At 32.0% G+C, this 12,190-nt stretch overlaps 1 protein-coding gene and 1 long non-coding RNA gene across 4 annotated transcripts in view; both read right to left on the bottom strand.

The window, feature by feature from the left end:
• Dop1R1 (Dopamine 1-like receptor 1) overlaps positions 1-12,190 on the bottom strand; it is a 114,319-nt gene that overhangs the window by 75,559 nt on the left and 26,570 nt on the right. The gene's annotated exons all lie outside the window — the stretch shown is intronic.
• LOC135265392 (uncharacterized) lies at positions 595-6,612 on the bottom strand. The gene is made up of 2 exons (XR_010333037.1): positions 5,709-6,612; positions 595-777 (listed from the first exon to the last, which is right to left on the bottom strand). It is a non-coding gene; the product is annotated as an uncharacterized LOC135265392 (long non-coding RNA).

Below are 12,190 nucleotides of genomic sequence, written 5' to 3'. Positions count from 1 at the left end.
GTTTGCACAGTTTTCGGGCGGTCCCAGCGACAATTCCAGATTCCATCAAGTTCAAATCTAGTTTGTTAGCGATAATTAATGTCCAGTCCTCCACCATCGACATCAGGGATGCAATTAAATCTGGGTATTATCCTAATTAGGCAGCGCTGGCGGACGTATTAATGAGTGGATTTTTGTCGATGCTTTCATTCGAGTGTGAAATACGATTCCTATTAAAGCTTGACGTTTTCTTTAAATTCAAAGATGCGCTCCATTACCCCTTATCGTGATTTATAAAACGGCCACATACATCAACGTGGCTACAAAACGAACAAGTCCGAGGCAGTTTTTGCCGACTTCATAACTCCATTAAATTAGAATACGCAGTTAGCGGGATCTTGTTAAATTGAAAGTAAGACTTTGCGGGTTTTGTTAGTCAACACTTGGAGAATTTAACTTTTAAAAGCCGTTAGAGATTTGTAATTTAAATTGGGGGCAACATTTTAAACAAACTTCTCCCATGCTGTTTGCTAGCTGCTTGCGTACCGGTCTTTATAAAGTCATATTTTTTAAATCAGCCCGGAATGAGTGCAATTTCATCATCAAAAGGTCACGTTCAAGTGAATCAAATTTATTTCGGGGAAATGTTACTTTGACTCTAGTCAAGTGGCAAATTTATACATCAAACTTTATTCCGACTCGGTTTGTTTAAAATCTAAGTGAAATTCTGGAATGATTTTCTTCTGACCGAAAATTCCTTCTATCTGCTTGACATCAGCACGGCTTTGAGACGGTAATCTGAAAGAAATAAATTAAGGTCGAAATGAGGAAACCAATTCAGATTCTCGGCCTCGCTCAAAGACACTGCTATAATCTTTATGTAATATGTCACATTTCCACTCTAGAATTAATTTTATATTTAGAAGTCGCAAATGCTAGACGTCTCCGCTTTTTGTCATTGATTTAAAACGGATTGGACACGATGTTACAAAAAACCAATAGATGTGAATAAATAATAAATCGGCTCTCGGAGGATTCGAGTTGTTTATTCTTTTTTATTGCTCGATGTCGGAAAACCCTTGAATATTGTAAAAATTTGGCTCTTTCAAGTCGATAATCTGAAACGTTTGAATTTATTTCTGTTCCCTATCGGGCAAGAAAGTTGTCAAAGTGACCGGAAATAACGTTTTTCCGACGTGCAATGTCCGCTTTCGCGCGTTTCGGGTTTCAAAATATTGACTGAAATAAAACCAATCCGTTTATTGCAAAACTTGTTATTATTAGCAAAAATAATTCCTACTGGACCACTTATCAGAATGTCTGCTAATTCTATACACAAAAGTTGTTACGTCAAAATGGAATTCACTACCAGAAATCTGGCAGATATTAGATTTTTCTAAAACTGAAACAACTGGACAAATGGGTCATACTTTATGTCATAAATCTATAAAAATTGTTAGCAGAACTTGAGAGAGTGCAAAATTGAAGAGAAAAAGATGCGTCACCGAACATAATACTGTTATTCTGAGGAGAAAGCTGAACTGAAAATTAAATAAGATGGTCAGGTTTGAAATAAGAAATATAAAAGAAAGCTTATAGAACTTATGATATTTCTCATAGTCCAGTAAAAATGGAAGAGAATAAAGGACACTAGCAGTTGTTAAGAAATAAGTTACAAATTAATTTTTGCTGTTATAAAAAAATTTAAAAAAGTATAATTTTTTAATAAGAACAGAGATTTTGCTAAAACTGCGAATACGAGGATTATCTTATTTTATAAAAAAGATGTAAAATAGTTAAATCAAATACATGAACATAAGGGGGAGAAAAAAATCTAAAAAATTGAAACAGTTGCAATTTTTGAAATACTGTCACAAAAATACGTGTATAAAAGAAACGAAAAAATACAGAAATGGTGGTGTTATTCTAATAAGAGGAAACTAAAAATTAAGATGATAAATTTTTTTTGCTTTATTATGATTCTCCAAATTGTAGCATAAATTAGAAATTGTAAGAAAGAAAATCAACCCGACATACTAAAAATAACCCATACAACTTTACAGTAATTCGAAGAAATTGTCACAAATTTATTATTAATTTTTGTTTTAAAAAAATATAACGGCCAAAAGAACTAATACATCTACCGATAACCTGAAAGATATTTTGTTGATATACAAGGTGTTCGTTTTTCGAGTTCCATCGTGAGGATCTCGGTTATTATAAGAGATACGAAGTCAATTAAATTAGGGCAAAGTTGCGCATCTTAATGCTGAACAATTATCTGCTAGAAAATTTGATGAGTTATTTTTAGTTTTTGAATTATTAGAAAAAAAATATAATCTTCGTTTTTATTTCTTCAAGCACAATTCAAAAAAAACTAGACGTTTTTAAGTAAGACGTTCTTCAGGCACTTTTTTACAAGGAATCTAAAACTGTCATCGTATTTTCCAAGGTGTTCTTGATGTCAGAGTTATAACACTCATATTTGGTTTTTCTTATGGAAGCCTTATTTGCTTTTAATATTTTTGAAAAGTGTTTTTATTTCTGATTACAACGCTGTACCACATAATATGTTCGAATCTTAAGTGCTGATTAAAATGACTTGCGAAGAGTGCTTTGGAAGAAACGCCAACAATTTTGTTTTTAAACAAACTAGATTTTAGAGGTTTAATCGAGTTTAACTGAATATGCATTTGGAAACTTCACCTTTCTGTCAAACTTACTTATTTAAAAACTAAACGACATGATAAGCAAGAAATTTATTCTTCGCATAACAAAACAATTGTAAAAAAATCTTTAAAATAAACTTTAAAAAGCTCACGATTTTTGAAAGAGTAGTACTAGTATGGAAAAAGAATGCTACTGGTAGAAACGCTGAACAGTGAATACTGAATATCAGTGAATATCTTAGCGTATCAATATCAATATCAAGCTTATTCTTTAATAATTGATTTCCCAAATAAAATTTAAACTAGTTTTGATTATTATAATACAAGTCTCTTCAGCATTCAAACAAAATCTTAAGAATTTTGTACCTTGTCAAAAGTTTCAAAATTACATTCATTGTGCGTTACTTGGATGGTTTAAAATTAATATGTGTTATAATTTTCTATTCTCTCTTATTCTTATTACCCTAACTCTTTAACTTAGTGATGGTCAACAACAACTATTTTAAAAAATCAAAAATGTAAAACGTTAATATGCATTAAGAGATATATAATTAGTTTTGGCTTTATTGTAAAAAAAAAAAACAAAAACAGTTATTTTATTAATTATAAAAGAAAAATCACTTTAATTTTTTATAGCATTTTCATACAGTGTGTTAGAAAATGGTTCAGCAATATTTCATACGTGAATTTGTCATGATCAGACGAGTTAAAAACCCTAATATCATTTTTCAAAAAAGTGAGTACTTTCTTCAGAAATTTGTATTAGCCCACCTGTTGAGAGCCACTGTATGGCTTATGGTAGTTTATTTTTTCATTAAACAAAATGGAGATGGAGGCGTATGGGCGATTTAAAATTTTTACAAAATTGTGGCTAACATGTTTATTTGTGTGGGTGGTTCGAATCTCGGTCCTGGCAAAAAAATTGTTTTTTTTTTTGTAAAATTTAATAACAAAACACAAAACAGAAGAATAACGTAGTGGACCAAGAAGTTAATTTACCTCTGCTGATTTGTGAATAATATTAAAATTTACGCTAATTTTTATAATCTTAGTTCAGCGGTTCTCAAAATTTGGGACGATTTTTTGGGAAATCTATGCGTTTTTGATTTATATAAATTTTGCTAAATTGATTTGTCTTGCCATTTTCTAACTACCATTAAATTTTTGCTAAACCATTCACTAACACGCTGTAAATTTAATATACAGGGTGCTCAAAAACTGACGCACCAACTCAATGGTACGTTATTGAGAAGCAAGTGCAGATTACGGGAAAAATGTTGAAAAAATTCCTAAAGTCATATTTTTTAAAATCTGGAGCTACAAACTTGTTGTGTTAACTTCTTTAGTTTTCATTATTTTTTTATGTTTTTATGTTTCATACCAGGTAATCGTTCCGTAACAAAGCGATGAATAATTATTTTTAAATTTACTTTCAGGTTTTAGCAGTTTTTTTAATTTAAAAAAATTAAAATTCATCCAAAAAATCACTATGTGTAAATGTGCCAACACTGGGAATTATTTCCTAGTAAATCCTTTCAAAAATAATTTATTTTTATTCGGAAGTAAAGTTACCGTTGGGGGCGCCACTGAGCTAGGTCGAAAACAGTAACCATAAATGGCGGGAAAATGTTTATTCGGATATTTTGAGCGTTGTAGGAATTTTGGGGCTTCACAATTATTACATTGCCTATGCGGAATGATTATTGCATCTTTGATGCAAGAAACTTATGTTGACAAATGAGAGATGACGAGGAAAACACGAATAACGAATGACTGTTTGGTTCACTTTCTTTATTGGAAAATTATTAAAAAGACATTGAAAAGCCTACCTTTTGGCATAATTTACGTTTAAATGTATCAGCAGTTGTTAATCTTTATTGTAGTTTTGTAGATTTACCGCAGCATTTCATGATTTTTTCAGTGGAAAATTCTAACCTAAAATTCACACACTTCACTAATTTATTGGTTTCTTGAGCCAAAGTTTGTGTTCGCTGTGATCCATTACTTATAATCTTTAATTAGACAACTGTTTGATAACACTTTGTAATCAAAATTTAAATATTTTTCACTTTTTATCCACTTTCAAATTCCAACAATAAACACTTTATACCACGAAAAACCACAGAACCAAAGTGATCGCTAGTATTTACCACCACGTACTTTTAAAGTAATTCTTTCTATTGTAAGTAATTAACACTATACACGCAAAATTGTTGAACAATTCATTAAATGTCAGTTAAATGTGGCATTACGAAAATTTCTTTACTGTTTTCGACATAGTTCAAAAGTCATCACCAGAGGGCGTCTAGTTAATTTTATTTCCGAATTGTTGCTCAAATTCTATTGCGATCATGACTGTTAGACAACGTTGCCACATATCATTTATCTAAAATCCGTTATTTATCAATAACTTTAATACAAAGAATTTTTTTTTATTTTTACCTTTATACGTAACCAGTTCTCTACCACACACCATTGAGTTGGTGCGCCAGTTTTTGAGCACGCTGTATTTTTAATATCTTTCAAAAAAAATAACAAGGTAATTTAGAGGATAACTAAAGATGGGCTAGTGGATTCAGCTTGAATTTATAATGAAATTGGTAATTTGTAATTTTTTTTTAAATATCAGTTTCATTAAAATAACAGTTTGGAAATAGAGTATCGTGTAAATGTTTGAGATCTTAATTTTTGAGTATGGCGGTGTTGACGAGTCGCCGAACCTCATAAAAATATCGTTCTTGTAATCGATAATATCGAGTCGTTTAAATTTATTTCCGTGGCGTCCGTGGGGTAGAAAATGGGATGAAGAGCAGTAAGTAGGTACATTTTTTTAATTGATGGCATAAAAAGACGACGTGCGGTTGGGTTGCTCTTTAAACTCGAAATAATTGGCCGTTATTAGGATCCCGTTGCAATTTCCTTATGATATTATTGAAAAGCTCGTTTTATGTCATATGGCAGGTCCTGGTTTTACGATGATTTTTTACGAACGTCCCTTTTTATAGTCGAGTTCATCGACAAGCCCCTTGCTATAAATTACTGGATAGTTTTCCTTATTACCTGAAACTTTCCCAATAAGGTCGTGCGGAAGTTGTCGCCGTGCTCCCTTCCATGCCAAACCATGACTGCCACATTTTGGCCGTGAAAGAAACTCCGTAATTTGATTCGGTGTAATATTGTGAAAAAGGAACGTCGATGATGAGTCGGCAAAAAGAAAATTTCCGTCGATTAAATCGCACGGGTGGTTGCCAATTAAAAGATTTTCCGCTTCTCGATTCGAATTTCCATTTATTTGGCGTGATGTGGTGGTCGGCAAGTTTTCCCTTTTCTTTCTCCCGACGAGTCGCATAAATCAAGAAAAAGGGGAAACACTTATGTTGTATGAAGTAATAAATTCCCTTTGACGTAATTGCATGACACGCCAGCTTTGGACTAAGATTTCTAAATATGTAATTTACATTCTATGAAAGGGTTAACGCTTTTGCCGCGCCAGCTCAACGAACTTAAGGGAATTAGATTTTGTTCACTGTACTTACAATCATTCTTGTTTACGTAATTACAGACCTGCGGGTCTGGCACGGCGAAATTAGGATCGGAGGCAGTATTCAGAACGACAGGGATCAGGGGCCGGATTTTCATTATTTATTACCGGCATTTAACGCTCGATTTTTCACGAAAATCTAATCCGATTCGTATTTCTCCAAACATTGATTTTTGCGTTTTGCGAACCAAGAACGACGACGCAATGTGGATTCAGTTTTGACTAAATGAACACGGAAATTTAGCTCACTGCTGATGTTTTTCTAAGGTCGTTGTTTTATTCGAGCGGAAAGTCGCCTCTGTTTGACATCGAATTTTGCAATTTAAACAGCCAGACCCAAAGTGATGAATGAACACCATGGCCGAATGTTACTCACAGTCCTGTGTGATCGATACACCCGCGATAACTGAAGTATTGACTAATCTATTTCAAGCTACCCGCCCATTTCGTTCTACGCCACTGAGCAAATAATTGCTGGCCTTTGGGGATTAATAACGTACTGGAAAGCTTTCGGCGCTGCTACGACCGAGATTTTAACCTCGAGATGCAACACGTGAATCGCTACATTTTCCATAAAGACCTCTTGTTCACTTTCAAGTCGCGACTCTCTCGAGGGGCTCTTCCACACGCTTGATATCCCCGCCGCAGAACTTATTATTTCTGTATCAAGGGCTGCACACCTCCGAATAAAACCCGGACAAAGTACACAAAGATATAACAACGACTTCATCAACGAAATACGGTTTCACAAAACCAATTTCCTCTCTTTTAACGCACCTCCAGTTTTATATTCCATCTTCAAATTATTCCACACGAAATCAAACACACACCATTTTCAATATCTGATTTGCAACACGGGAAAAATGAAAAAACATTAATGTGTTTACTCCAACTTTTTATTTGGGTATCTTGTGGGATAAATATTTATCTTACAACAAAATTTTAATGCCGTCGAGTTGTTATGATGCTCAAAAATGGGAAAAAATAACGAGGAACAAATACAAATTGAAACTGAATTTCAAAGTCTTGGAAGACTTAATAATAAGATCTTGAGAAAGAGTCCTAATCTTAAGCTAATTAATAATAACTAACTAAAACTCTCGATCAAAGATTACGTAAATCTTTAAGATTTGGCGGCGTTTTAACCATGAAATAAAATTTCAGAATTTCAAGATTACGTGCGAGAATTTCGAAACCATTTATAAAAGAACCTGTTTGTACCAACTTTTTGGACTTCAAGTTTTGATCAGAAGATCTGGTTTAAAATTGTTGTCAAAGCAGATACAAGATCGCTTCGATCGATTTATAAGAATTTTTATTAATTATTTATTTTATACGATTTTGAAGACACAATAGTTCATTTAGTAAAATACTAATTTTATTGAGATTTTAATATTCAAACCTTTTTTTCGTTTATCTTTAAAGAATTTGAGTTCTGGTAATACAGAGTGTTCTGTCTAAACAGATATTTATTTGAAAATTGGTACTTAGCTATAATCCGTTAAGTTCTGCTCAGAGGAAATATTTTTAAGATGGCGGCATTTCCGATTTTTCTTATTTTAAATGGAAAGCTACATTTTTCACTGTGTTTTTGGATTAGTTGAGTTATTTTAAGGCCGTTTTATTAACTTTCCCTATATCTAAGTTTACCCGATGAGATATTTAAGATTTTTTGAAAATTTTTGGATTTGCACCTGTCACTTAAAAAATCGGTAACTCTCTTAGTTTTAGAGATTTTAAAATAATATTTGGAGAATTAAAAGAGAAAGTCTATATCTGTTCTTCAGTGTGTTCAAAATTCGATACAGAAGTTAATAAACCCAAAAATTTTAAAGTGAAGTTTGGACAACTTCAAGTACTCATAACTTGTTTTTTTTAAATAGGACATCCCAATTTTTATTTTACCAGATGGAGGAGAATTTTTTTCTGCATATATCTGTATTAGCATTCTCTATATCTATCTGTGATAATTTTCAAGTTATGTTGGATTTTTTGACATTGTATAGGAAATTCTTTACTAACTACAGCGTTTTTTGTATAGTTTTCCAAACAAACATTTCTAATTGAACAAACGACAAATTCTAAAAAATCAAATTATTGAATGTTGGTTTAAAAAACTTTAATTTCTCACAATTTTTCCATTCGTTTCCATGGCAACGTATTTTCTCAATCCCAACAAAAAGTTATTGTAACTTGAAAATTATTCAACATACGTATCGGGAATATTAATACAGATCGATGCAGAATTAAATTTTTGTACCACTTAGTGAAATAAAACTTGTAGCATTTCATTTGAAAAAATTCTTAAAGTTCTAAAAATTTAACTTTAAATATTTGGGGTTTGTTATTTTTTTTTAGAAATTCGAAAACACCAAGGGAACGATCTAGGCTTTCTCTTTTAATTGAGCTAATAATGTTTTTCCAAACTTTAAAAATGGAACAAACTAAAAAAATTGAAAAATTTAGGTATAGAGAAAGCTTATGCAAATTACCTTAAAATAACTCTATGAATCCAAAAACGCATTAAAAAATATAGCCTTCCATTTAAAATAAGGAAGTTGATAACGACTTCCGATATAACCGGAAGTGTCATCATTTTGAAAATATTTTCATTGAGCAGGACCTACGAGATTATGGTTGTATACAAATTTTCAGATGACTGTCATCATTAGAACTACTAATACTTCTCATGTCGAGTTTAAACGAAACACTCTGTAGAAGGACTTTATAAAACTGCGATTATAAGAACTGTCAGTATCTTGATTTAAGTCAAGTTTTAGGTAATCCTGCTTTAAAACTCGCGTTTTGATAAAATAATACAAAGTTTACAGCTCTTGAAAAAACTTATTTGGTCACAATTGAATTACATTTACAATAAAAATTATTAAGTGCGTTGAGAAATTCGCTATGAGCAACGGTTTGATCTTGATAAATAAAACTAGGAAAACTGAATCATACTTAGGATAAAACTGTAAAAGACACAAATTGTTTTGAATTCAGAATTTCTTTTAATGTATACATTAAAAAAGGTTTCTTTGAAAAGGTAAATATTATTTTGAGATTTATTAAATCACAAATTACTTTAATTGCTAATTTGTAACACCTACATTAAATATAGTTATTTTATAGCAATCTGTTACGTGACTTGAAATATTGGTATAAAACTGTTGATCTAATAAGGATACCGCATAGCTATCAACTTGTATTTTACTATTTTAGTTATTTTTAAGGATTATTTATTTACCTGCAGATACGTAGGGTTTAAAAGGAAAACTGAATTGTTTTAAATTTTACATTAAATTATCGATATCTTTAAATATGAAAGGAAAGTTCTGTCCAATTTTTCTTTCAGACCGTTGCATTATTTCTGTGTACTCGTAATACTTTTTCATAGAAACATTTCTTACATGAAGGCTATCAAGAATTTATAATTATACACTTGGAAACACTATCATATTAAACAGTTTACCAAAATCATAATATTATTTTGTAATTTGAATTTAATGCTTGCTTATAATTTATAAGGGAAATAAAAATAACATTTTTTATTTAGCTGAAGCAAGATTAACCTTAAAACTGCAAATAATTCGAATTTCCCTGTTTGGAGTTTAAATAGATTTAAAATAATTTCCTTTCGCTTCCAAATATAAAAAAGTGTGGGATTTTGTGTACTAAAAATAACGCATGGATGTGTAAAGTTGTCTTACCAATTTTGCTTCCTCAATTCACACGTTTAAAATTTTATTTGAGTTTTACAAATGTAATGTAAATTGTCTGGAAATAGTGTCCAAGTTTCAAATAAAATGCACTCGTCAAAGTTACTTTTAAATTTCGTTTTATTGCGGAACTGCATATAAAATTTTCTCAATCTGAATTACGAGCATTGTTTATAACTTGGCAAATTAATTTGTAACAAGATTTCCTGCAATGGAAACTATAAAAGTGGTTTACAATAGAACGCTGACGACGAAACATTTTGTGCATAAATGCACTTTATGAAAAATGTATCTGATATTACTTCTTTCAAAATGCTGATAAGTAACAGCGAATAAATATTTGAAATTAAGTTCATTCTCTCATATGAATATCTTGTGTTTGCTGTTGACACAGCACAAGTTATATATTTAATAATTTTACCGACAATTTCTCTCTTTGAATGAATGCAAACAAATGACATCAAAAAGCTTTGTTGCATTTTTTCAGTTACAACCAATAAATTGCAGTTATCACGAAACTGCAGTTAAAAGCAATATTTAATTCTTTAAAAATCCAATAGAATATTTTTGAATGATTGCAGTTCAAGGCGTTACATTTTGATTAAACTCTTGCGATTCTTAAGTCCTGAGACCATTTCAGGAATTGCCGGTGGAAATCTGTTGTAATAAAAATTAATTATCTCGGGATTAGGACATTTTTCTCGCCAAATAAAGATTCGTATATTTCCGTGCTCCCGCACCTAATTGAGATAAAACTCCTTTTCTTGTTCATAATTTCATCGATGAATAGCTGAGTTGGAAGTTTCTTGTTTGTAAATGTATTTAAATAAGTTTTGCCGCTGTCGATGTCTCTCAAATTGAATAAATCATCTTGTCGTCGCCATCAGAAATAATTACCGACTTTAGTCTCCTTTTAACTTTTCGTTTAGTTTACCTACAGATCGACTCGTGCTCTAGTCCTTTTTCATTGACTTCCATTAAAGGAATCTATAAATAACAGGGATGGTTATGGAGACTCGCCGGCCCTACTCTGGAATTCCTCTCGGGGTCAGGCCATTGTCCAGGACCGTATTCACCAAACAATCTCCACCACATCAATGGACAGATTTCGTAAATAAAGGGCGCAAACATCACCTGGCAAAGGGCGCGCGCGATTGTAAAAACTTCAGCGACAGTTTCATAATTTAGCTCGAACTTGATACGCTTTTATCAAGTTCTTGCATGTTGGAGCTCTTATAAACAGCGAAATTCAAAGTAATTCAATATCGCTCGAGAACTTTCAGGATTATTACTTTTAAGGCTGTCATCAATTAGTGCGCTACAAGCATGTGACTGCTGACGGATTGAATTTCAAATTACATTAAACAATTTTTAAATTAGAGATTCGGAGAATCTTTTTTGCTCATACGTTTTAGTTATACTGGGTGTGGCAACCAAGAAAATCGCGACTTCTAATGACATAAAAATCCTGAAATTTTACATATCAGCCTGAGCATTGATAAGGACCATTCGATTTTTATTAATTTTTTTTTGTTAATAAATAAAGTCGTAGCAGTTTTGTGAGTTTTTGGGCACTAACTGTTAATTTGACTACAAAGTTTTTAGACCAAATGAATCCTTAGCTGCTAGCCCATCGAACGCTGGTATTAGAATTATAAATTTTTACTTGGTTGGTGAAATAATCGGTCTTTTTTATTTAGACGCAAACCAGACACGTGATTTATTAGAAGATGGTATAATTTGCCAACAAAGGGATCAGTTACCAGTAGCCGACCTTCTTGAAGCCCCTTATGTACAGTCTTGCAAGAAAACTGATGCCTGCATTGAAATATCCCAACGAAATCTTTTACAATCTGTTTAAACTGTTTAGATCGTGGGGAATCAGTCATCGGTATTTATTTTGACCTTACTAAAGCATTTGACACGCTTGATCATGAAATATTGTTAACCAAGTTGTTCAATATTGGTGTCAGAGGCATTGCATTAGAACTTTTCCGATCTTGTTTATCCGACAGGTCTCAAAGAGTTCGTTTCACTTATAACAGTAATGGCGCTATCTTGAATGTGTTGTCCGAGCCAAAAACCATTTCAAAAGGTGTTCCTCAAGGATCCATATTGGGGCCGCTGCTATTCATTCTTTATGTAAACAATCTTAAAGAATCTTTAAATAAATACTCACCCTGTCAATTTGCTGATGATACATCTTGTATAGCAATAGGTAAAGACCTACACACTACTTCTGCGGAAGCTTCGGACGCAATTTCTAAAATGCATAAATATTGTGA

Source organism: Tribolium castaneum, chromosome 2 (genome assembly GCF_031307605.1).
Source record: "Tribolium castaneum strain GA2 chromosome 2, icTriCast1.1, whole genome shotgun sequence".
Classification (NCBI taxonomy): domain Eukaryota; kingdom Metazoa; phylum Arthropoda; class Insecta; order Coleoptera; family Tenebrionidae; genus Tribolium; species Tribolium castaneum.
Note: the sequence above shows the minus strand (reverse complement) of the source record. Positions and strands in the feature narration are given on the sequence as shown.